The 24,796-nt window shown below is 37.7% G+C and overlaps 1 long non-coding RNA gene across 12 annotated transcripts in view; it reads right to left on the bottom strand.

The window, feature by feature from the left end:
• The window catches only part of LOC113228971, a 90,822-nt gene that overhangs the window by 18,531 nt on the left and 47,495 nt on the right, over positions 1-24,796 (bottom strand). For 4 of the 12 annotated variants that reach the window (XR_003310359.1, XR_003310357.1, XR_003310364.1 and 1 more), the window contains exons 1-4: positions 10,103-10,251; positions 7,568-7,762; positions 1,279-1,504; positions 222-539 (exon numbers count right to left, since the gene is read on the bottom strand). The exons of 2 other annotated variants lie outside the window; for them this stretch is intronic. This is a non-coding gene — a long non-coding RNA (uncharacterized LOC113228971). Of the gene's footprint in view, positions 1-221; positions 540-1,278; positions 1,505-7,567; positions 7,763-10,102; positions 10,254-24,796 lie in introns of those variants that run through there. 6 more of the 12 variants (XR_003310358.1, XR_003310356.1, XR_003310361.1 and 3 more) reach the window with 6 other exon arrangements.

Raw genomic sequence — 24,796 nt, forward strand, 5'->3', positions numbered from 1 at the left:
GTGTGTGTGTGTGTGTGTGTGTGTGTGTGTGTGTGTGTGTGTGTGTGCGCGCGCGTATGCGAGCGTGTGCGTGTTTGTGTTTGTTTGAATTGGGTGCCGTGAATATCAGCGGTGGGTATTTTCGTGTGGAGGGCGGCCATGAACATTTAGGAGCTTATTACATTGCATTTCCTCACCTAGTCAATTCAAAGTATAAACTTTTTATAATGTTAAGTACAAACCTTTAAAGTGCACTTGTGATCTATTGGGACTTGTCGATCTTTGGGATTTTTTTCTGAGATTCATGTGATGATACCAAGGGTTTGGACACGTGTATATAAAGTATTTAATAATCTTCCTCGTGTTTTAGGATGGCTGCTGCGATGAGGAGACGGTCTGGGCGCGCCCTTTGATCTTTGTAAGGTATGAAAGATTGTCTGAGTCTTTTTCGTTGTTCTATCTTAATTTCAACTTCTCTTTGGGGTTGAAACTTGTAAAATCTACAACTTGATACCATTATTATGAAGAGATATAATAATAAGATGAGGATCTTCATTGTGCTGAAAAAATTAAGTTGGTTTTCGTTACTACAGAACGAGAGTAAAATACCCGGAGCACTTTTTTCTTATCTTGAAACAGATTAATTATAAATCTATACATGGAATGCGCAACAAAAGTACTAAACTGTTGCAAAATATCATTGCGTATGAGGAGGAGTGTGTTTGTGTTGCACAAATTGACCTTGAGAATTGGCACCACGTTAGTGTTACTTCACACGAGCTCTCTTAAAATTGTTACCAATAACCTGTGATAAAATATCTATTGCTCTGTTGATTTTCTGTGATTTTCCGATAACAAGTAGCTGTCAGTAAATAAAATCAAATATGAGGCACTGATATGACAAAGATGAATCGGAGATAAGATAAAATATGCGATGTATGAACCTAGTTTATCCCAATTGCCTTGTAACTCTCCTGATATTAAATGGATGCTAATATTACTTTACGAAAGCTGGCGTTTCGAAAAAATATAATAAACTTTTAGGGTGAAATGAATTTATGAGCTAGGACCATCCATTGATTTTTGATATCCTATCAACCATTTTGTTTATACGGGCCGCATCCAGGCGTATGCATGCCGAAAGCAAGGCGAGAGATATCAAATGGAATTATAATATTCATCTATTAACTCAGTCCATGCCATTAGTACGGTCATTAGACCGAAGCAGGAAAATGTTAAGAAAACATGTCACAAATAGGAAAATATGAGTAACAGTGAAAGCATTCCGCAAGTACAAACCTGGGAATTTCAGCGGTTATCAGGATACCGTCCTCTAGATGCTGTTCGGCACGGCCGTTGAATTTTAGAGGACATGAAAGGGCTTCTGAATCTTTTTCTTTGTCGATCCTGAGGTTCAATTAGGACTACCCCCCTTTGGGGCTTTGAACGTTTACATGAATAACAACTTGACACCGTGATAATCAAAATTAAGAGTTTCAGTAATAGAAGCAGCATCTTCAATACGCTGAAAGAATTAATTCGGGGTCAGCGCAAAACGTGAATAAAACTGCCAAATCATTTTTTATTGTTAAATTTAACAAGAGCCTGAACAATATAATGGCAATACGTTTTGTTGTTGCGCGGGATGTAACAGTTAACTTTAATGGAGATAGATTAAAAAAGAATATAGTGAAATTGCACTAGAGGTACTCTTTAACACGTTGGCTGCCATGAATGTCTGCCTTGCCTCGACGTATTTTCCGAGTGGCAAAAAGAGTCACTGGTTGTTGACAGCAAAAAAAATAACTACTGTCAACAAGCTACCATTGTACAAGGTACCTTTATTAGTTATCTATTCGGTAACATCTGCTTACTCACAGTTTGATCTGAAATTTTACCGTATTTCACATAAGTATATACAATACGTTCGGCTCATCCGTAGAACAAAGATCTATGCAAAACCACTTGTTCTCAGGACGTAGTACATTCGTTCGTTCTACTTCGCTGTGGATGTCAGATCCACCGTTGATCGATTTTATATTTCCGAAATGAAATAAGATATATAAATTCTCTAAACACCTTTACGTGAGCCTTAGTTTGAATAAGAAAATTATCCTCGTAACGTACTTATTCTCTTTTCGCTATATAATCACATCGGACTATGTTCTTCGGATGAGTCGAGTTATTGTCACTTGATATAAATTATAAAAAAACTAATTTTCTTTAATACCCGTTGCACAAATTGCGTTACGGTCATTTGACGAAAATATTAAGTCACGAAATTCGGAGTTTCTGCAAAAATGTATCTTCGTGTTACTTCGTGTAACTTTTACTTTTTTAATAAATACAAAACTGACGGGGGTTAGAATAGAAAGGACGTGCTAAGGTGTTGTTAAGTACAAACCTTTCAAGGGCACTGATTTTGTTCGCTAGCAGTTTGTTTCAATGGTTGACCAGGACACATAAGATAAGCTTTGTACCCTTACAAAGGAAATTTAGTTTAGGAAATTTAACCCTCTTTCGAGGCTTAGAGCGCACGTATCGTCATTGGTTTATATTTTTTACAACTTGACACCGTGATAATGAAGATAAAAAGGTGGAGTAATAGAAGCAAGATCTTTTTCATTCTAAAATAGTTCAAAAACGAGCTTAAACTGCTGAGCGCAACAAATGGCAGTTTTAATTTTAACACAATAATAAATTTTCTGGTGATAATATGCTTTGATAACAAAGTGAAACAAACTCACACTCCTCAAGAACACAAACACACCCGGTGGGGTGTGTGTGAAGTGGGCGCAGAAGCTGCTATAAGATAATATCAAGTGGTTTTAGAAGAATATTTTAATTTGACAATAAAGTATACATTCTTTGTTAATGGCATTATGTAGACACGTGAACTAAATAATGGACCAGTTTAGTAAAAGTTATTCAGTAAACATAATTAATGAAGAAACAATCACACACATATTACAAACATAGTAATACCCACAAATACCTACTCATCCACAAACACACACAGACGCCCTTGCCAATAATTTAAACAAGTAAATACATTAGTTTTGATGAGAAAGTTTAATGTGACGCTTTATTTAAGACTTATTTAGTAGTTGTACAGTTTTCTAGGCTTTTCATTCGTCTCCTGACCATCTAACAAACACCCTCAATGGTCACAGATTAACTGACAAACGGTAAGCAACTCTCGACTTTTTGCGGTGTTACCATTGTCACAATTTTTATTCCGAGATATCACACTCAAAATGTATTTAAAGACAAATCGAGCACGTGGTCGCATTGAAATAATCCTTGAATAGTAAAATTATACAAAAACCTCATATATGTGGTGATAATCTTATAGTAAACTAACATAATGGCTGCCCTGAGTATAAGCACTATGGTTCCGTATTTTCTGTGTGGCCGAATTTGAATGAAATTTCGAATTTCATTATTCCGAACACGGTTCGACGGTTTTTATAATTAAATCATGTTCAATCAACTTTCTCACTCGAAGAATAGGGGAATTTTGCTTTACTACACTTTAGTATGATCCAATAAAAAAGATTATTGTGATTAATATACGTGGGGCGCACTGTAAGTTTCCGGAATGAACAAGAAAAAAATACTATAAATGGTTAGAAATGAATTTATTGTTTCTCAAAATATTCTCCGTTAGCGTTAATGCACTTTTTCATACGAATGAACCAATTTTGAAAACATTTATGCCACTCCTCCGTGACAATCCCTGAAACATATTTTTCATACTCTTCGACAATCTCTTCAGGTGACGAAATCCTTGACCGCGTAACTGATTCTTAATTATTGGAAATAAATAAAAGTCACAAGGTGCCAGGTCGGGACTGTACGCGGGATGGCTCATAAGGTCAACGTTGTTCACCTTCAAAAATTCATTTGTCTGTCTGGCCGTGTGAGAGCTGGCATTATCGTGGCGCAAGATGATACGGCGTTTACGGTTATTTTTACGCAGTTTATCAATAACTTCCGGCAAACAAATGGTCGTATACCAATCACTATTCACGGTACAACGATTCTCCAAAGCAACAGTAGCCACGTGACCAGTTTTAAGACACTTTGCACGTGCGCCACTTTGGTTGGTTTCGGCTCATCTCGAAAGACCCATACGCTGATTGCTGCTTTGTTTTGGGACCGTAACTACAAATCCATGTTTCGTCACCTGTTACCGGTGAGCATAAATAATACTAGTGACGCAATGTCCTACAAACAGATGTCTAAAATGTGGGACCATTTTATTAAATTTAAAGGCTAGCTTTGAAACAGATTGAAATTTCAAAGAAAAATATATTTGTCTCTTTTTTCTAATGTCAAACTTATCATGTCTAAATGAGATAGTCATAGTGCATTAAGGGATACGACCAGTGTTACCGGTTTAGAAACAATTTTCCCTAATTTCTTGTAGCCTTACTGGTGGAAAGAGACAGTGGAGACAGATAGTAATCAGAAATGGAATGAACGAGTGAGTGAAATATACATGAAAATGTATGAAATTCATTAGTGGGAGGTGCCTATCATAGGTAGACCAACAGCTAGGGATGTTCACCCCTTTAGCTGTGAGGAAGAGGGATGTAGTCTAGGCGCTACTCTATGAGTAGAATCACTGGCTGAGTGAATAGATTCATAATTAGAATGCTTTGAAAATGAACTAAGAGAAAAGAATGGAGCATCTTGACATTATTGATTTGTAACCCAAAACGAGTAACATGTAAAAAAGTGAAATAAAGTATATTTTTAAAGATTATTCCAGTTTATATTCATAAAAGTACCTCTCGCTATGCATTAGAGCTATACCCCTCAGTACAGTACCTACATTACAAAAATTCCCGCGCCCGGAATGCTTCCGCGGCCACTTCTATGTGGCCAGAATATAAAGGCCTAAAATATAGGAATGCATCAAGTCTTGCATTAAAATAAATTAATAAAATTGAACTAAATCCAGACTTTATTTAAAATAATAACAGACTTCATATTACATTATTGCTTTGGAAACAATAGGACGTTCGGTAACTTTCATTCGATAACCGTGTTCTGAATAACGTTTGTAGCCTTTGCCGGTCGAGAAGTTTAGGGTGACGTCATTTCGGTTCGGTTCCGAATGCTAGTTCCGACGTTCGATTCGGGTATTGTAAATAAAAATGAAAAGAAATCGGTCGACAAATTAGTTATCGTAAAGGTTCTGAATCGACCCCTTAATATTGTTTCTGAGCTTGTGGCATAAAGCAACGACTTAACGCAACCCCACATACAAGTAATCCAGCGGCGTTAGACCGCATGAGGTGACCTAACGACCGGACCATTTCACGAGGTTACACGAATATCGAACTTCCTTTTCAATAGATCGATTGTTTGAGTAACTGCAAATATGCTCGCGGTGGTCATATGAACGAGATGGAATTCGATTCTGAAATGTAGCATGCTTACTGCACCAAATAAATTCCAGCTCAATGTCTGAATTATTCTGTGTTTTATTGAAATACAAAATTGTTATGACCTTATTGGAGGCCAGAGTAAATTACCAATCGAAAAGTGCGACAGCGAAAGTTAATACGCCTGGTGTCATACATCCCACACGATATATCACATGTATGTAATACCACATGCACTTATTCACCCATACATTATTGCAGGTATCCTGCAGCCTGAAACCCACAAACTTATTCATTCATGTAGGATAGAGTTTTTTAAAATTGAGACGTATTCGGCGGCCACATAAGAAAAAAGAATCATTCGTTTTATTGGCGAAATAAAAGTATCGATTTTAAAATTTTTGGGGTTACTTACTACTTACTCATGTGAGCACTACAGCGTTCAAGTTTGGAAGGGTAAGGGTGCGGATGAAATTACTGGCACATGGGACTTGTCAACTTATGTCTCAGGGTGATGGAAGATCTAAGATCTTTGCGAATTTGTGGCACTGCAACTATTAGGGATTGGCGTGTCGTTTGTTCGTCCCATGAAATTGAAAAAATAACCTTATTCATTTCATGATTCGAGTTAATAAAGAACTTAATTAAAATCATGTTTTACTGTTCAAATGCCTAGCCTATAAATATGGCAACCAACTTTTGAAACAGTCTCGGAAACTAGTTATTCGCGAGACCGCACCGAGTATTTACTTTTTTTCCGGGACGCGGAAATGCAGCGAAATTGAAAGCCTTGTGTTTTGTGAAAGATCTTTGTACTGGATTTTTCGACATTCTGAGCCTCTAGTGACATCTAGTGAGAGATTTTAGAACCTCCAAACAAAAATGCTTCGACTTCAGTTTTGCGTGTGGATACAGCGAATGTAAAGCTGTTCTTAAAACTATCATCTGCCACTGGCCACGCAACCCCGTGACCATGGAGCGTGTAAGGGCGCGTTACCATTATGACATGACGACAGATAGTCGTGCAGATTAAAATGTCGTGGCTCGTTCACACATAGAACAACACGATTAACTGTCGTTCACGTTTTGACGTTACGAACATGCGAGTTTAGATAATCGCAGCTTTAAACGATTCCGTTATGCAAGCGACAAGGCGGCTGCCATAAACCGACAAATTATCGTCAAGATCTCGTGGGAACAGCTAGACACGACAGTCGATCAACGATAAAACAAACGTCCACGGCACAGTCACAACAGGTAGTCGTGATATGGGAGCAGGCTAGACGCGACCGTTCCAAAATATAAGAATAAAAAGAACTTATACCGTGGTAAGAAACTTATAAGTAGTGATAATCATTCAAAAATATACGCAATTAAGCTCCGGAAAATCTCGAAAACAAGGGTCGCGAGAACAGGAGAACGCAATCACGGGCTCCGGCTACTAAAAAAAAATTACTATGTCTAATAGAAACCATCACACTTATTAACGCAGAATCGGCTTGAGGTTATCAGAAAAAGCTTTAAGTCCATGCAGGAAGAGCAAAACAGACTGCGCCTTTTGTTTCAGCTCGAACAATAGCCCGATTTCTAGGTATAGTATATTTAGCATCTAAAATTGCAATGGGGTCCACGTGTGAATAAGTTATCAAAACTCACATCTGCAGTGTATGCGATTTGAAGACTACGAAAATTTTTAGACGTTAAAACTACGTCACGTAATGGCATAAGGCATTTTGCTTTATTTATTAGGACTTATGGAAAGACGTTTAGTATACTAGTTTCAAAATTGCGTAATAGATTTTGATCAATCAAACAGCTTAGGGCACTTAATACTAAAAATGCGTGAATTGTGTCCGAAAGTGTATTTTTATGAAAAATAGTGACAGACATAGTCAATGTATAAGCTTCTATAAAAGTGTCCCGCTTAGCTCTCGCAGATAGTCTCGATCTTGGTTGTTTAAATTAAATATTGTAATGATAATGGTATTCAAATACAAACTTATTTAAAAAGAGCATATCCTAGAGTTTCCTGCTCATTCTCAGAGGAATCTCTACCTTACGAATAATCAGTTTAACCGCACAATGGCTTTTTTCTTCTTATTACACGGGCACAAAGCTTTTTCTAACTGCTTTAAAGTGGTTCCGTTCGACAAATATGCCTTACTGATATTAAAGTACAAGACAATACAAACCTTTCATAATTGCTCTTTTTGACTTCAATTTGCTCGTTTTTTCTATAATAAGGATGAGAAAGAGAGCACTGCGACTTATTTAGATTGGCAACTGTTATTTCTCAAGCTCCTTTACACAAGACTTTCTGCCACAAGTTACCGCCACGGGGAAGAGGATAAAGATATGAATTAATAGACGTAGGGTTCTTCATTGAGCTGAAACAATTCAATTTAGATTATATTTAAGTTTAGAAGCTACCGCTACGCAGTGTACTTCAAAATTTTAAAGTTTCACACTGTAACTACAGGCATGCGGGGTTCGTAGCTGGGGGTCTACTCTCGTCCTCCGTCCGACTTCCGTCCGAAACAATTACTGTCAAAAACATTGACTTACAATTATATGGACGTCGGGTCCGCGCTAAAAAGTGTCCGAACTTATAGGGCGTTAAAATCGTATACAGAGCGTCATTCACGCTTCGTTTGTTTGACTGACAGCGAAGCAAGCAAAATTAGACAGTACTGCGATGACATTACAATTTAAAAGCTTTTTCATATTCCTTTACATGTCACTACGTTTAAATAGGTTGACTTGGGACATTTTTTTCGTGGATTTTGTATTAGACCCGTCGTCCATTAATTTGTAAGTCAATGGTCAAAAAAGTAATATTCGACAAAATTAAAAGACAAGTATCCAGTATCAATCTTCATTCGCATCACGCGTCTTTTCATTTGGTCAAGTATTGCTTATTTGGCAGTAATTGTTTCGGACGGATGTCGGACGGAGACCCAGAGTAGACCCCCTGTTCCGAAACCGAGAAACGACAGTCCGAAATGTCACAGGGATCATTTTATCTCCAGGTGTACGAGCGATATTCGTATTTTCTTGGATTCGAATAGGACTTTGTCCACAATCGGACTTAGTGAAGGACGCAGACGATGTATCCCTCAGGTCTTTGCGATTTAAAACTCGCGAGTGTATAAAAATATCATGATAACCATGTCACTTTTTTGAACGGCATCTTTTCCGACAGCTTACTCTAAGCGTCGTATTCTAGAACTCTCAAGGATTTGAGTATGGTTTAAAGCACTCGAAATCATACTCAAGTCCCTGCCATTAGGGTCGTATTTCCAGTGCTTGTGTTTCAGTTGCAATCCTGACTTGAGCATTGAGTAGAGTTCTAGAATACGACCCTAAGTGCTTATTCAAAACTGTGGTAGTGATCCGTTTAGTCCTACAGGTATTCTCAATCTAAGATGTTTGAAACAATTTTTATTTAATTGATAAATTTATTCAAATTTATATTTACAAAAAGCAAACCCTAGAGTTTCTTGCTTATTCTTCTTGAATAAATTGAGAGAGGTGTAAAACAAGGAAACCCTATCTCACCAAAACTTTTTATTGCAGCGCTCGAACAAATTTTTAGAAAACTTAATTGGGAAACAAATGGTTTAAAAATTTCAGATATTTGTCACACTTACAATTTGCGGACGACATAGTGTTGTTTTCAGAGGATCATGTCAAATCATGATAAATTGATTGTGCGAAGAAAGCATTGACTTACAATTATACGGACGTCGGGTCCGCGCTGAAAAGTGTCCGAACTTATAGGGAGTTAAAATCGTATACAAAGCGTCATTCACGCTTTAGACTTCGTTTGTTCGACTGACAGCGAAGCAAGCAAAATTAGACAGTACTGCGATAACATTACAATTTAAATTCAACGTTTTAGATTTTTCATATTCCTTTACATGTCACTACGTTTAAATAGGTTGACTTGGGACATTTCCCAAGTTTCGTGGTTTTTGTATTAGACCCGTCGTCCATTTATTTGTAAGTCAATGGAAGAAAGTGAAAAAGTTGGCCTAAAAGTTAACAAAGAATGACTAACATATCGAGTTCTTAGGTTTTCGCGATTGTTACACGTAGGAAATGAAACTATTTTTCCGGATTTAAATCGCGTATATTTGTTTTTCCAAATAAACCGACGTTTCGGACCCTTTATAGGTCCCGTGGTTACGGTTGACAAACGGTTTTATTAACTCAGAATGAAATACACGGTTAAGGGCATCGACTGTACCTTAACAGTTACCAGGGACTGACAAGAAATGTCGCTTTATTAATTGCAACGGTTTCTTTGTCTAAATGATTTTGCATTCAGTTTGTTCGAATTTTCTGTCAACTGTAACAACAAAGTAGTGACATATTTTCACAAAAAATATGTAAATAAATATGAGAAACAATATTATTATTATTATAACGGCTATTTTAACGAATATATACTTCCGGACACAAAATTCGAGCCACCTCGCGTTTTTGCCTTAAAGGGCTAGAATATAAAAAATAGTGTTATCATCGAAGAAAAAGGTTTCCCCGGTTTTGCAAGTCCATATTTCCAAAAAGGACTTATACTAAACACTTTTAATATACTAGTTTCAAAATTGCGTAGGATAGTTCTTGATCAATCGAACATTGTTTAAGCTTAGGACATTTAACATTGATGCGAGGTGGCTCGAATTATGTGTCCGGGAGTGTATTTTACAAGTTAAGTTGCATACCTTAGTCTTTTCTTCCTTTCATTATTACTCCGCTTTAATTACTTTTTGGACCGTACTTTGGATTTTTCTTTGTGGTTTTTTGTGTGTTTTTCTTTGGATTTTTCTTTAGGTTTTTCTTCGGATTTTTCTTTGTGATTGTCTTTGGAGTTTCTTTTGGGATGTTCTTTTGATTTTTCTTTGGGATTTTCTTCGGATTTTTCTTTGGGAGTGTCTTTGGAGTTTCTTTTGGGATGTTCTTTTGATTTTTCTTTGGGACTTTCTTCGGGTTTTTCTTTGGGACTGTCTTTGGAGTTTCTTTTGGGATGTTCTTTGGACTTTTCACTTTTTTTATTTTGTGACTCGCTTTTATTATTTTCTGGCTCACTTTTATTTTGTGGCTCACTTTTACTTTCTGGCTCACTTTTATATTGTGGCTCACTTTTACTTTGTGGCTCACTTTTACTTTGTGGCTCACTTTTACTTTGTCGCCTGTTCTGGCAATCAGAGTTTTTACAACTTTTACACTCGTAACCTGTACGACATTGCGACTTAGGGCATTTTGGCTTCTTTGAACAACATAACACCGTTACAATCAAAATTAAGAGAGTTAGGAAAAGTAGCAGCTTCTTCATTGCTCTAAAACTGATAATGCATAGAACGACTTTAGCATAGAAATTGCATCTTACAAAACATCATTGAAAACTGCTTGACAAGCAGACATGTCCAGCAGTGAATGCGTCAAAGTTGTTGATGATGATGAAGTATGACATTCACATTATTTTTATGACAGTTAAGGCATTGCGACAGTTTTTTCTATGGTCGTCTTTCAGTTATAATAGATATGGCAAATTCCGTGAGCACAATTTGGGAAAACTTTTCTAAATTCATTCTTGTTGTATTCGATAGTGCAGCAGACAGAAATTAATTCCCTTGATCTGCTATTCAAACTACAGCTCCTAGTTTGATTCCAGGTAATATGTGTAAAAAACACACATACGTTAATTATGCAAAGGTGGATGGCGGGCGGTGGAAAGGATCTACCGCCAACCTAAGGCAGTGTGAGAAAAAGTAATCAGCGTATAACAGCGTGTACAAAGAGGGAGAAATTGTGTGATAAATTATCAGAAAAATTATTATTATAAATAGTTTGACTATATTTATATATTCCAAGATAAATTACAAACCTTAGTCTTCTGTTTATTACTTTTCAGCGTAAGTTACTTTTGGTTTTACGGATTTTTACAACATGCTTTTTTACAACAGCATTTCGGTTTATTGGCTCTTGTTCTACTGGGTCTCTTCGGTTTACAGGGTTTCGGTATGCAGGTAGTCGCGGCAGGTGACGATGGACAGACCTCACCTGGCGGTGGACAGACATGACCACCATTGCATGAAAAGTCAAAACATTGCGAACAATTGGTACCAGGAGGACATTCTCCCGCAGGACATCTCTGGCAACATGTCACCATTGCAATCAAGATTAAGAGACGCAGCAATACAAGCAGTGTCTTCATTGTTCTGAAACAGGTAATATATGAACTTTAGTATTGCCCAGTGCCTTAAATGCAAATACGAGGTGAGTAATTTATTCTATATTGAACTAACTGCCGTAACAAGAGCGAGTTTAGATTTTTTATTTACCTGTTCCTAATAAAAAAAACAAACCTGAAATGACAGTTATGTATTATTATTGTTTAAATATACTAGGTACTATGTATGTGTGTGTAAGCGCACCTCTACATGTAATGTTGCTATTTGAATACACGCGAGGACGCTATTAGCAAGCAGTAGTTTCACTCGTCCCTCCTTCTTACGTATCTATCAGTGGCGACGACTACGCACTCGTTATAAAAAAAAAGTCTGGTTCAATTTTCGGCCTCCTGTAGGCGTGTGACCACAATGTCCAAATTTGGTAAACGTACAAGTGCCGGATATCGCAGTGGCTCATTGCAAATAACATCGACCAGAAAACCGATCCTGCGGGAACGAAAGGCGAGCGATCCTGTTTAGCGCACTCAGTGATGGCACGCACAAACTGGCGGCGGATCTCGCGCTGCCTAAGCTGTTACAAAATGTACCCTACGACGATATCCTCACGCTTCTGGACAGTCATTTTACTCCGAAGCGCTGTGGATTCGGTGAGCGGTACAAGTTCTATGCGTCTACGTAGCAACAAGGAGAAACGTACGCTCAGTGGGCCGCGAGACTCCGTGGCCTTACGGCGCATTGTGAGTTTAGCAACGTGGAGGAAGCACTCCGGGATCGATTCGTCATGGGCATGGTATCAGGGCCCGAGAAGGACAAGCTCTTCGCACACGACCTTAAGGACTTGGACTCTCGCCAAGGCGGTCGCGCTGGCAGAGAGTGTACGCAGCGCGCGCGCTGGCGCCGCTGCCGCACAACCCGCGCCGACCAATGATCAGAGGCGTGCGATCTCGGCCCCAACAGTCGCTACAGGAGACAAAGTGCAGTGTCAAGTGTGCGGGTTTTATAATCATGACTCGTCATAGTGTCGTTTCGCTAAGTGTAAGTGTAAAAAGTGTAAATTTACCGGTCATCTACACAGGATGTGTAAAAAATTAACTACGTAGAATCGGGTGCTGTGGACGAGGGCGATGACAACGACGGTGAGTGTTTTAATATTCGTTCAATAAAAGGAGAACCGAAGACAGAAACGGTAACAATATCGGGGGTTCAACTAAAATTTGAAATTGATAGCGGGTCGCCCGTTACTGCGATCTCCGAAGACATACAAAACATATTTTAGTCATGTACCATTGTCGGTAGCTAAAAAACTACTACTCGGGGGTGGTACTATCCGTTAATTATGCGGACCATTCTCAATCACTTAGTGTTTACGTCGACCAAGACGGCGGGCCGCCAATCTTAGGCCGTGATTTTATTTCATTATTTAAGATTGCCTATACGGTATTGTAAACAAACTGATGAAGATAGTGTGTTAATGCAATTACAATCTCGATATTCGGCTGTGTTTTCGGATAATCTTGGACAATTTAATAAATACAAAGTCAGTTTACAATTAAAAGAAAACGCAAAACCTGTATTTATTCGAGCTTGGCTTGTTAAAACCGGTTAACCACACACGGTATGCGTCACCGATCGTGCCTGTTTAAAAGCGTAATGGGTCAATTAGGATTTGTGCCGATTATTTGACCGGTATAAATAAACAATTGGTTATTGATCAATAATTCTTTACCTACGCTAACGGAACTTTTTGCGAAGGTGTATTGTAACAATTTACAAAATTAGATTTGTCGAATGCGTACAATCAGTTCGTTCTAGATGACGATTCACAAGAGTTGACTTGTATTAACACACCTATGGGTTTGTTCAAATACACTAGCATGGTGTTCAGGCTGGCGAGCGCACCTGCTGTACCTATTCCGCGGGCGCGCCCTACACACTGTGCCTGCTTGACGACGTGCTTGAGCATTTGCAACGACTTAATGAGGTTTTACAAAGATTACAAGACTCAGGTCCTTGCAAAAGGTGGAGTAAACTATCTAGGCAACGTCATAAGTAAAAAAGGCCTAATCTAGTCGCCGCAAAAAGTATAAGCCATGGTGGATACGCCAGTTCCGACCAATGTTAAGCAGCTTCAATCGTTTTAAGGACTAGTAAACTATTACCGAAATTTCTTACCCAATGCGTCCGCAATATTAAGTCCATTATATGAATTACTAAAAACTAGTACTGAATGGTGCTGGACGCCCAAGGCTGGGCAGTATTTGAATTATTTGTAATTGAAATACGTATTTAAAATACAAATACTTGTTTTGCATTTGTATTTCAATTACTCGTATTATGTAATTTGTATTTCAAATACTTTCGTTGTACATTTCAACAAAATACTTTTTTTTCAATGTACAGCCTATTATGTGATGTGCATAGATTTATATGATATTGAACTCAATAGTGACGTGTGTGTGTGTGTGTTTGTATGTGTGTGTATATAAACCTTACAGGATGAAAATGTAGGCAACACTGCATGGTAATGTCAAAGATGTCAAAGTCATCTTTTCGCGGTTATAACTTGACTATGGAAACCAAAGGACATGTTATATTGACATATCTATATCAGACGTTATATGTATGTGATGCATTTAGACGTTGAAACATAAACATTTTATTGTCTTTGTTTAACTACTGCGTGCCGTCGTAAGCCATAAGAGATAGCACTACATTAATATAAGTCAAACACGGGAATCGGAAGGTGCGTAACGTCATCTTAAATGCCAACTGTCCTCATGTTGCCATATTTGTAGTACTCTTTGATAACCGTTTCCAGTTGTCAAAGGGAAGTACATCAAATGTCAAAACCAAGGTTTTACCAAATGTCTTAGTGAATTATTCGCAAGAATTGTAACGAAATGGACAAAATGTTGACAGTGAGAACAATTAAGTATTGATAAAAATGCGTCGCTGCAGTATTAAGGGGTGCGGCAGTAGAAAAAGCGGAAATCAACCAAATGTTACATTACACCGGCATGTGTTATTTTTCTGATAAATCATACAATAACCCAAATATCTCCACGTAATTAGACTCATTTAAGTAGTTTATTCGAATTTGGCTTTGGTTACTACAGATTGCCTGTTTGTTAATATATTTTGATGATTGTTGATAATGATTATTTTGAGATAGTGTTGTTCTTGTAAGCATACATCTTATCGATATTCTGTTATTAAAACAATTGACTACGAGGTTTTTATTATTTCATTACTATTATTATTTTTGAAGGTTATCTACAAATCGAAAAAGAAAGTGAAAATGGTTGGAAATTATAGGTCTGTGGAATATATATGTAAGATCGTTCGTTTGTTCGCCTCATTTTGAAGAAGAAAATTTTAATAGAACTTTGAATGTAACTATAGTTACGTGCATGTAATATATTACATGATAATGCAATTCCATCGTTACATTTATAGGTAAATAACTTTATATTTCACTTTGATTAAATAGACTCATTACTAGGCACTCTCAGTTCCTTAAAACAAAATTGACAGCGGCCAATATGTGAACCGCTCGAGATTAAATTATTAGCCTCATGTTTGTTTAAAACGAAGTTAAGCGCTTCAATGAAAATATTTTTATGACATAGGTAAATAAATTATTTGACAGGAAATAAGATGAAAATTTCATCGTGATTTTAATTTTTTTTAAATTTTATTTGTAACATTGTGACATGACATGAGTGACATTTCTTGTGACATTTTTATTGTTGTCGTAGTTTAATATATGGTTGTTTAATATGCGAAATAGTTGTTAGTACTGGCACTGCCTCTTGTTACATCTTCTGTTATACCATGTTTTAAGCAAATAACGTATTATTAATATTATGTGTGATTTTATGATTATCGATAATATTACTTTATTATTATTATATAAGTAATTTTATTTATTTCAAAAATTAAAGATTCACCTAAATCAAAATCACTGATATTAATTCTATACCAATGCATAAATACAAAACAGCTTACATTATTTGGAAACCTTTTAAAAATTTCTTTCTAATATCAATCTTGAGATTGGAAAGGCGTAGGGATCTCCAGATTTAGATTACAATTTTTTTCTTTTTTTACTATACTCTCAAATTACATTTTTTTCTGTGCATATTCACTTTTCGTAATACATATGTGAACATTTATAAATACAAAATAATGACTTTAAAATCTCATATGACATTTCAAGATCTTCCCATTTGACAAAAAACATTTCCAAATGGAATATTGATATACTTTATGATATACTCTTGCTTTGATTACAGTAAACTATAAAAAAAACTATATTAAAAAAATACAGTTTACTGTAATGGTCACGGTTGACAGTCAACCGTGACCATGGGACCTGTAAAGGGCCTGAAACGTCGGTTTGTTTGAAACAACAAATATAACATAAGAATGTAATTATTACAAACAGAAAAATCAGTTTCAACATTCAAACCATACATTTGTATGTCGATATTGACTTATCTATGATTATGGTACAACACTGAATCCGCCATTTATGTGGTACAATTTTGGTAGATACTCCGTTCCTTTATTTTTTTTTCCATCCTCTAAGGTTAGAGTAGTTTTTCAACCCGGACACCAGCAGAATTGTCCTTAGTGGGACAGAAGCCAAAACGAAAAAAATAGAATACCTAGTATAAGGGCTATAACGGCATTGTGAATTTGTGATTTTAGTGAACCATCTTTCTAATTTGTGTTGTGAACGTGTTATGAATGGCATTTACACGCATATAAAGTATTCGTTTTGTATGGGAATATTAATAATAATTGTACGTAAAAACTTCTTTTTAAAGTTATGTATTGTGGAAGGAAAAAACTTTGAAGGAAATTGTTGGTTATACACAACAATTTCCTGTGGTGGACAGGTATGTTAATAAAGTATTTTGTAACTTGTATTTGTATTTTCTATTTCAAATACACCTCAAGAAAGTATTTGGTATTTCATATTTTAAATACATATAAGGACATATTTTTTAATTTTTATTTCAATTAAGACGTAGCATGTATTTTGCCCAGCCCGGACGCCTAAACACAATGAAACGTTTACTAAAATTAAAAAATGTTTGGCTGGGAACAAGTGCTCGCTCATTTCAATCCGGAAGCGACACATATTTTAACTGTAGATGCATCCCCTTCGGTGTTAGCTGTGATTTTGGGGCAAATTGAACCCGATGGTCCGAACGGCCAATATCGTTCGCGTCAAGAATGCTCAACGCGGCAGAAAACGGTACTCACAGATTCAAAAAGAAGCGACTGCTATAATTTTTGGCGTAAGGCGGTTCCACCAGTATTTACATGGCAGGGCGGTTCCTTTTATTCTCCGTACCGACCATAAGCCACTGAATTGGCCCATATCGTGGAATACCCGAAGTGACAGCTAATAGACTTCAAAGGTATGGTATGTTTTATAGGGGCTATAATTATATCGTTTACGTTCGGAGCGCCGATAATAGTGTGGATTTTGTATCTCGCGCCAGCCTTCCTGAGGGGAAGTGGGCGCGGGAGGTCGAAGGGGATGCTCGCTGCGTGGACGCCGGAGCCACTGCCGCACAACCATGGTCAGCTGTGCAATAGTTTCCAGAAGGAATCGAGACGAGCCAAAATGATGAGTGGATGTCGCGATTGTGTATCAGAAACTAATGTCGACCGGCATTATAGGTTTTTGTAGTTTCTATGGGATTTTCGAAATAACAAAATGGCTGTCATACTTTCCAACGCAAATACGTCTCGGCGAGTTTTGAAATGGGTGGGCAATGTTCAATCAAACGTCTTAAAGGGCGGTAGAAGCCAAATGCCGGAGATTTTTTAATGGCACATTCAAAATAGCGACCCTCGAAATTTCTTTCGAATTTATATATTTCGAAATATTGATTCCGCTGTTTTCCAAGATGGTCGCTATACAGGTGAATTCCTCTACTGTTTAACGTCATTTGTCTTCTACAAGAAGACCGCATGGGTAAAAATGACCGAAAGTAATTGCGATGGTTCAGAAAATGTTTAATTTTGCATTTTTTTATTAGATTGTGTTTAGTTTTAGATTTTCTAACAAACGTTGGTCCACACCCTGGGCAGTTTTTACTGGGAATGAAAAAAGTTCCATTTGCATCAGGTAGAACCCCTATTTGCCCGGCCAAAGCTTCAGGGATGAGTTATGTATGTATGTATGTATACTCTTAAATAATAGTTGTCAAAGACCTTGGTCAGATTCCACTGGGACCAAAAAAAATCCAATGTGGCAAATACTAGATGAGAGCTATACGAAAAGTGACTTTGCTGAACCTCTGTAACTATCGATGATATATATACGAGTCTTCTGAGGTATTCAAGAATTACCCTGCCCACTCAACCAAACTTAACTAACAAAAATCACTTTTGAAACAAAATATACCAATTACCAACCAACCAAACCCTATCTACATTTAAAGTCACGCAGGCCTCGTGGGCTGGCTTTAGCTGCCCAGCGCAATGCGCCACATCAAAGCCTATGTGGTTCCACGTTGGGCGCCATGGAAAGGTTGTCACGCGCTGCCGGCACCGCTTGAGCATGTTCTGTAGATTTTAGCCTCCGCGTCATCCACACATCTTGCTTAGCGAGTTTAAAGTTCAAAATTAAAATGGAAAACGAAATCGTAGAAGTTAATCCGGTTTTTTAAAAATACTTTAAAGTATTTTTGTGATCTTTTAAATGTTTATCGCACAAGAGATTTTTGGTAACTGGTAAAAGGATTAAAATTAGACGCAATTAAAAATTACAACCGAACTGCTCGCTGCAACGATTGAGCAGGCAGTGATGACGGCACGAAACAAAATGAGAATGGTGAGGCAAAGAAAGAATATATTTACCCGACACACAACGTAGATGATTCAAAATTACCAGACCAGAGGCTCAGGTCATTTGTGTAGTTATCAGGGCATTTTATTCTTATAATGCACCAAAGAAAAACAAATATAGATTAATTATATAAAAACTAAGCAAAGTTGGATCTTTATAGCCAACCCGAGTCATCGAGAGTACCTAAAAGTAATCAGCGGGTAGCAGCGTGCAAGACAGAAAGAGGGAGAAATGTTAACCAGAAACATTATTATTATAACAGCTGTAGCAACCACAACTGTAACATGCCATTAGTTCCGTAGCGTCACCGCTTGATGGTATTAGTTGTACTCTGAAACGCGCTATCGTTTTGTTAACTCCAATAGTATAAGTCATCTCAAATGTTTTGAACTGTTAATGTATGGTTCATCACTTCTGCGACCGATTCTCTAGCCCCGACTCCCCACTTCGAGTGAAACTCGGAGTGTATAAGACCCCGCCTATCATATACAGCCCTAGCACGGTATGCGCTGGTAGGAGAGTGCAACAGGCAGCGACTCAGAGCCCAACAGTCACTGATCTTGCGGTGCATCAAAGACGCCGCATGATACGTGACGAATGACGTCATCCAACCGGATTTGAGCATGGAGAGCCTCGTCAGCTTCGTGGATCGCCTGGCCAAGACCATGTTTCGGCGTAACGGACAGTGCCTGTATAGCCATATACAGGAACTGGCACCACATCAAGCCCAACACCCAGACATGAAACCGCTTCCAAGGGACCTACTTGGGCCCGAGGAAGCCCCACCGGACATCAATTGCTGTAGATGGTTGAGAAACTCCCATCTGAAGCAGCTCACCCTACTGCGACACCTGAGGATTACACCCAACCCCAGGACTCATCCGTCTCCACGAGCGGCGATCGACCCCGCCGAAAGAGGCCGACGCCTCGAACGGCCCCCGCAAAACCACTGACGCGGGTTTGAGACGACCACGGAACAAACGAATTGTTAATCCTTTCTACCGCTATAGCATTTGTATGGCACCAAAAGGCTCTCAAGGTATTGAGACATTTCGGTCCTTACTTACTGCTATCTTACTCAAGCTGCGGCACTAAACTTGCGCTTTCACGCACGTGAGACGCACTGTTGGGTCGCTAGCCGCATAACTTTTTGTTTTGTTTTTTATCTAATATACTCCTTGTGCGCTTTCCGCCTGCATCTCAATTTTCCTTTCTCCGCTCACCACCCTACACAGCTATTTTAACAAATATATTTTCCAAGTCAAATTACAAACCTTGGTCTTCTGCTTATTATTCTTCCGCTTTAATTACTTTAGATTTTCTTACACGCTTTTATACAACAGGCTTTCGGTTTACAGGGTTTCGGTTTACAGAGTTTCGGTATAGAGGGCTTCGAATTACAAGGTTTCGCTATAGAGACTCCTGTACTGCATTTAAAGTCATCACATCTCGAACACCTGTGACCAGCATGACATTTCGTCCTAGGACACCTTTGGCAACATGTCACCATTGCAATCAAGATTAAGATATGCAGCCATAGAAGCAGAGTCTTCATAGTTCTGAAATTGGTAATATAAACTTTAGGATCCACGTAGAACTAGGACTAGTGTTTCTTGCTACACTCATGACGTACGTACTTATTGTATAGTACATAGGGCGCACTATAAGCTTCCGGTTCTGCCCACTTACATAAACAATATTTAAAAAGTAATTAAAACATTTGAAGATGGAACTCTTTGCCCGTAGAACACAGTTTGTTTTATCTGACTGTCACTTGTTTTTACATTGTGGCGTCATTTTAGAAATTGGTTGTCTACATCACCATGGATTTAAGTCGTGAAAATTTTCGTAGTATGATTTTCTACGAATTTAAGCGTAATTTAATAGCTCAGCGGAGCTTCGCTCGGCTTCAAACTGCTTTTGGCGATGAAGCACCATGCAAGACGACTATTTATAGCTGGTTTGCAGAGTTCAAGCGCGGTCGTGTGAATCTCAGTGACGAATTTCGTGATGGTCGCCCGTCCACTGCTGTGAACAACAAAAACATCGATGCTGTGCGCCGTATGATCAAAACAGACCGGCGGCATACAATGAGATACAATGAGTGACATACAATGAGATTCGGGCATCTTTAGGCATAGGCTTGAGTCAAATACAATCAATACTATACAAACATTTGGGTGTGGAAAAGCTGTGCTCTCGGTGGATACCACACAATTTGACTGAGGCTCAAAAAACGGATCGCGTTACTTAGTGCAATGCCATGCTTACCACATTCAAAGAAGGGACATCACGTTTGGTGTGGGATACAGTAACAGGTGACGAAACATGGATTTATAGTTACGATCCCAAAACAAAGCAACAATCGAGCGTATGGGTCTTTCGAGATGAGCCAAAACCAACCAAAGCGACGCGCGTGCAAAGTGCCTTAAAACTGGACACGTGGCTACTGTCGCTTTGGAGAATCGTTGTACCGTGAATAGTGATTGATACACGACCATTTGTTTGCCGGAAGTTATTGATAAACTCCGTAAAAATAACCGAAAAAGCCGTATCATCTTGCACCACGATAATGCCAAGTCTCACACGGCCAGACAGACAAATAAATTTTTGAAAGTGAACAACGTTGACCTTATGCGCCATCCCGCGTACAGTCCCAACCTGGCACCTCGTGACTGTTATTTATTTCAATAATTAAGAACCAGTTACGCGGTCAACTATTTTCATCACTTGAAGACGCTGTCAAAGAGTATGAAAAATATGTTTCAGAGATTGTCACGGAGGAGTGCCATAAATGTTTTCAAAATTGGTTCATTCTTATGAAAAAGTGCATTAAAAGCTAACGGAGAATATTTTGAGAAACAACAAAATTCATTTCTGACCATTTATATTATTTTTTTCTTATTCATTCCGGAAACTTATAGTGCGCACCGCGTAATTCATTATCATCAATTTACTTCTTAACGCGGAACCGATTTGAGTCGGTGAGAAAAGCTAAAAAACACGTTTCGTGTTTCGAGTTTGCTCTCACTGCAGATGCAAAGTTAAATAATTACACTTCAAATCGCCATATGGTTAAACTCTACTGCTCATTTGTAAGGCAGATTCTCCTGAGACGAATGAGCAAGAAACTCTAGGGGTTGCTCTTTGTAAATATACATTCGAATACATTTATCATTACAATATTTAATTTAAACATCTTAGAGACTACATGCAAGAGTTAAACGGAGTTAAACGGTAGAAGCTGTTACTTTTTGTTTCACTATAGTTTTAAATTTCGTAAATGGCAAACATTGCCCCTAAATGAATTCGAGTCTGTGAAGACGACTGTCAAAAACAGCTAGGTTTATTTTCATTCGTCGTATCAGGGCATTTCCCCAAAGCCGTAATTTTCTGTGTCCATGCACTAAACTCTTAGAGGATGGAAAGAAATAAAGGAAAGGAGCTGCCCTAACTACAAAATGAACGTGCATATTATCCAAGGGTCAAAACACAAAACTGCGATGGGACGTCGCATCGCAGAAATCTACGAGCTCGCACGACGCATCGCAAGAGTTTGCGAATGGTTTGGCACATTCCTGCGATGTGAATCTTCTTTGTGTTTTTTCATATCCGCTCACGCGATTCATGCAGCCGTAGACGCATACCACACCTAGAGGTGCCGGTGACGATTTTATACCGATTTATCGGATATCGAAGTTATAACAGGTAAAAGAACTAATATTAATTGCTATTTCGGTAACTACTCTAGCAAACCATAAAGTTTTTAATGCCTGGATCTGTCATTTAAAAAAAATAAACAACTTCAAAAATACGTCACGACAATCGTGTGTATTATTGTTTGGGCTGGTGATTTCGGTGTTTATTTATTGAAAACATTCCGTAAGTAGCGTTTTTTAAGTTTACCCTGAATATAAATGTTTATAAATTATACTTTAAGGAGTAATTTCATGGTAAACGTTAGAACCACTCAAACGGAATATTTTCATATTTACCCAAGTACACCAAAAATTTCATTAGTGCTTTTTAAGTGCAGGATTTGCGGTGTATTACTGCATTTTACTTGAGATGTTTTTGTTGGTAGTACGGAGGGTATTTATTTAGCAATGCAGAACAATAATTTTTATTTATAAAAACTTGTATTTAAACTGAATCCTTTTCTATTTTGCGAAACCAAATAGCCGCCATTTTGCGGTAGGAGGAGCGCATCGCGTGAGCGGCTATACTTTCTCATCAATAACAGCAGTGCAACACTCTGTTTACGATCCATGTCGCTACCCAGTTTAAAAAATACGTTCAGTACGGTTGATGATCGTAGAAGGAATGGTTACCCGAACAGTGGCAGTGAAATGCTTTGCTGCACGAAATCTCATCGTAGCAATTCGCGTCGCAGTTTGTAGTTTTGTGTTTCGACCCTAAACAAAAATAGAACGCTACAAATGGCGGATTTCTTTAGTGTTGTACCATAATCTAAGTCATTATCGACATGCAAATGTAAGGCTTGAATGTTGAAACTGTTTTTTTTTGTTTCTTTAGTTTACTGTAATGAAACTATGATTAAAACGTTTAATTAAAGTAGATCAATATTCCATTAAGGAATATCTTGTTCTTCAACTTCAACTTTTGTATCTCCGTCGTTTTGCGCGACGATTTCGCCAACGTCAGGGTTGAAAGACATGTAATGCGGTGGTGAGATAGATTGCCGGTTATTAAATATATATATATATATATATATTTTATGACATTAGAAAAAATAATTCGAGGGCTTATGTTATTTTCTTTCTTTTGGAAACATTTTAGGAAGTTTTATTTAGCGTGAAACTTAGGAGCTGGTTACAGATTTATGTTATTAAGCTTTAGAAATTTGTATACAGTGAATACTAGTGGAGAGTGTGCGTTGGCCAGGAAATAGTTGATATTTATTGGGCGAGGAATTCTTTCGGGAAGCAAATCGTAGAGTGTAAAAATTAAATATCTAAAGGAAAGTAAATATCTTGTTCTATTTCTGAAAGCAATCGATCCTGATTATTCGCAGAAATAGAACTTAACTTATGTTAAACCATAAGGTTTCTTACCTAGTGAAAAGAATAATGTTAATATTTTTCTTTTTGTTATGAATAAACTAAAAAAAAAAAAAAGAACAAGATGATATTTTGTTAATTTATATGTACTTTCTTTGTTTTTTTGTTAATTGTGCCATTTTTTTGAATTGCGTTAAAACAACAGTATGCATTTCATATGCGGACGGACAAACGTGTGAAAACTACTAGCCGAGCGCCTTTGAATTGTGATAAGCGCCAAATGACCTCTCTACACGTTGGCCCTCGCCTTCACTCGGTCAGCTAGGCGAGTGATACCGAACTATGGCAAGCCAAGGCAAATAGGCTATATATACGTTGGTATTGGCCGTCACCCGGTAACGTTGGATAAACATATCATTGTATTGCTGGCTTTAAAAAATAGTAATTTTTAGTATTAGAGTTGTCAGTAGGAAAAAATAATAATAAAAACCTCGTAGTGAATTGTTTTCATAACAGAATATCGATAATATGTACCCCTGATAGAACAACACTATCACAAAACAATCGTTAACAACAATCATCAAAATATACAAACAAGTAGGCAATGTGAAGTAACCAAAGCAAAATTTGGCGAGATTTATGAATAAGCTATTTAAAATAAGTCTAATTACACGAAATATTTGGGCTATTGCTTAGAATAATAACGCATAGAAACCTAGTCCGCACACGCTAAGTGAGGCAAATTGAAGCGCTCCCAAAGGGCCTAGACGAGCGGGTGGGCCGTCAGTGCTCAAGGTCAACTTGCGCCACGAACAGCTCAAGAATTTTAGCTAAAAATGACGAAATGTGCGGTAAATGAGTGTAAAAATACGTCAGACAAACATAAAAAAGACACTAACATCACATTCCATAGGAACTAACGCGTTTCAAATATTCACTAAAACAGAAAATTAATTACGTTGCAACAAGACACGAAAATGTTGCAAGTAATGGTTTTCCCTCCCTATTCTGCTATTCTGCTTCAAAATAATTGAAATACGTATTTTTTGAGAATAGGCAGTATCGCGACAGTTGCAGAATTCTACAAATGTACACCGCCGCGACAACACAGACCAATGTAATGCTATCTCTTTTGGCTTGAGACGGCACGCAATAGTTAAACAAAGACAATAACATGTTTATGTTTTCAATGTCGAAACACATCATATGCATATAACGTCAACGTAACATGTCTTTTGGTTTCCATAATCTAAGACTAAACTCCACTTATTTATCAAAACAAAAATGTGCAAAAAAAAAAGCGAGTATAATATAGGTCGATAGCTAACTGAA

The sequence above is a fragment of the Hyposmocoma kahamanoa genome, unplaced genomic scaffold (genome assembly GCF_003589595.1).
Source record: "Hyposmocoma kahamanoa isolate Upper Pololo Valley unplaced genomic scaffold, ASM358959v1 263, whole genome shotgun sequence".
Classification (NCBI taxonomy): Eukaryota; Metazoa; Arthropoda; class Insecta; order Lepidoptera; family Cosmopterigidae; genus Hyposmocoma; species Hyposmocoma kahamanoa.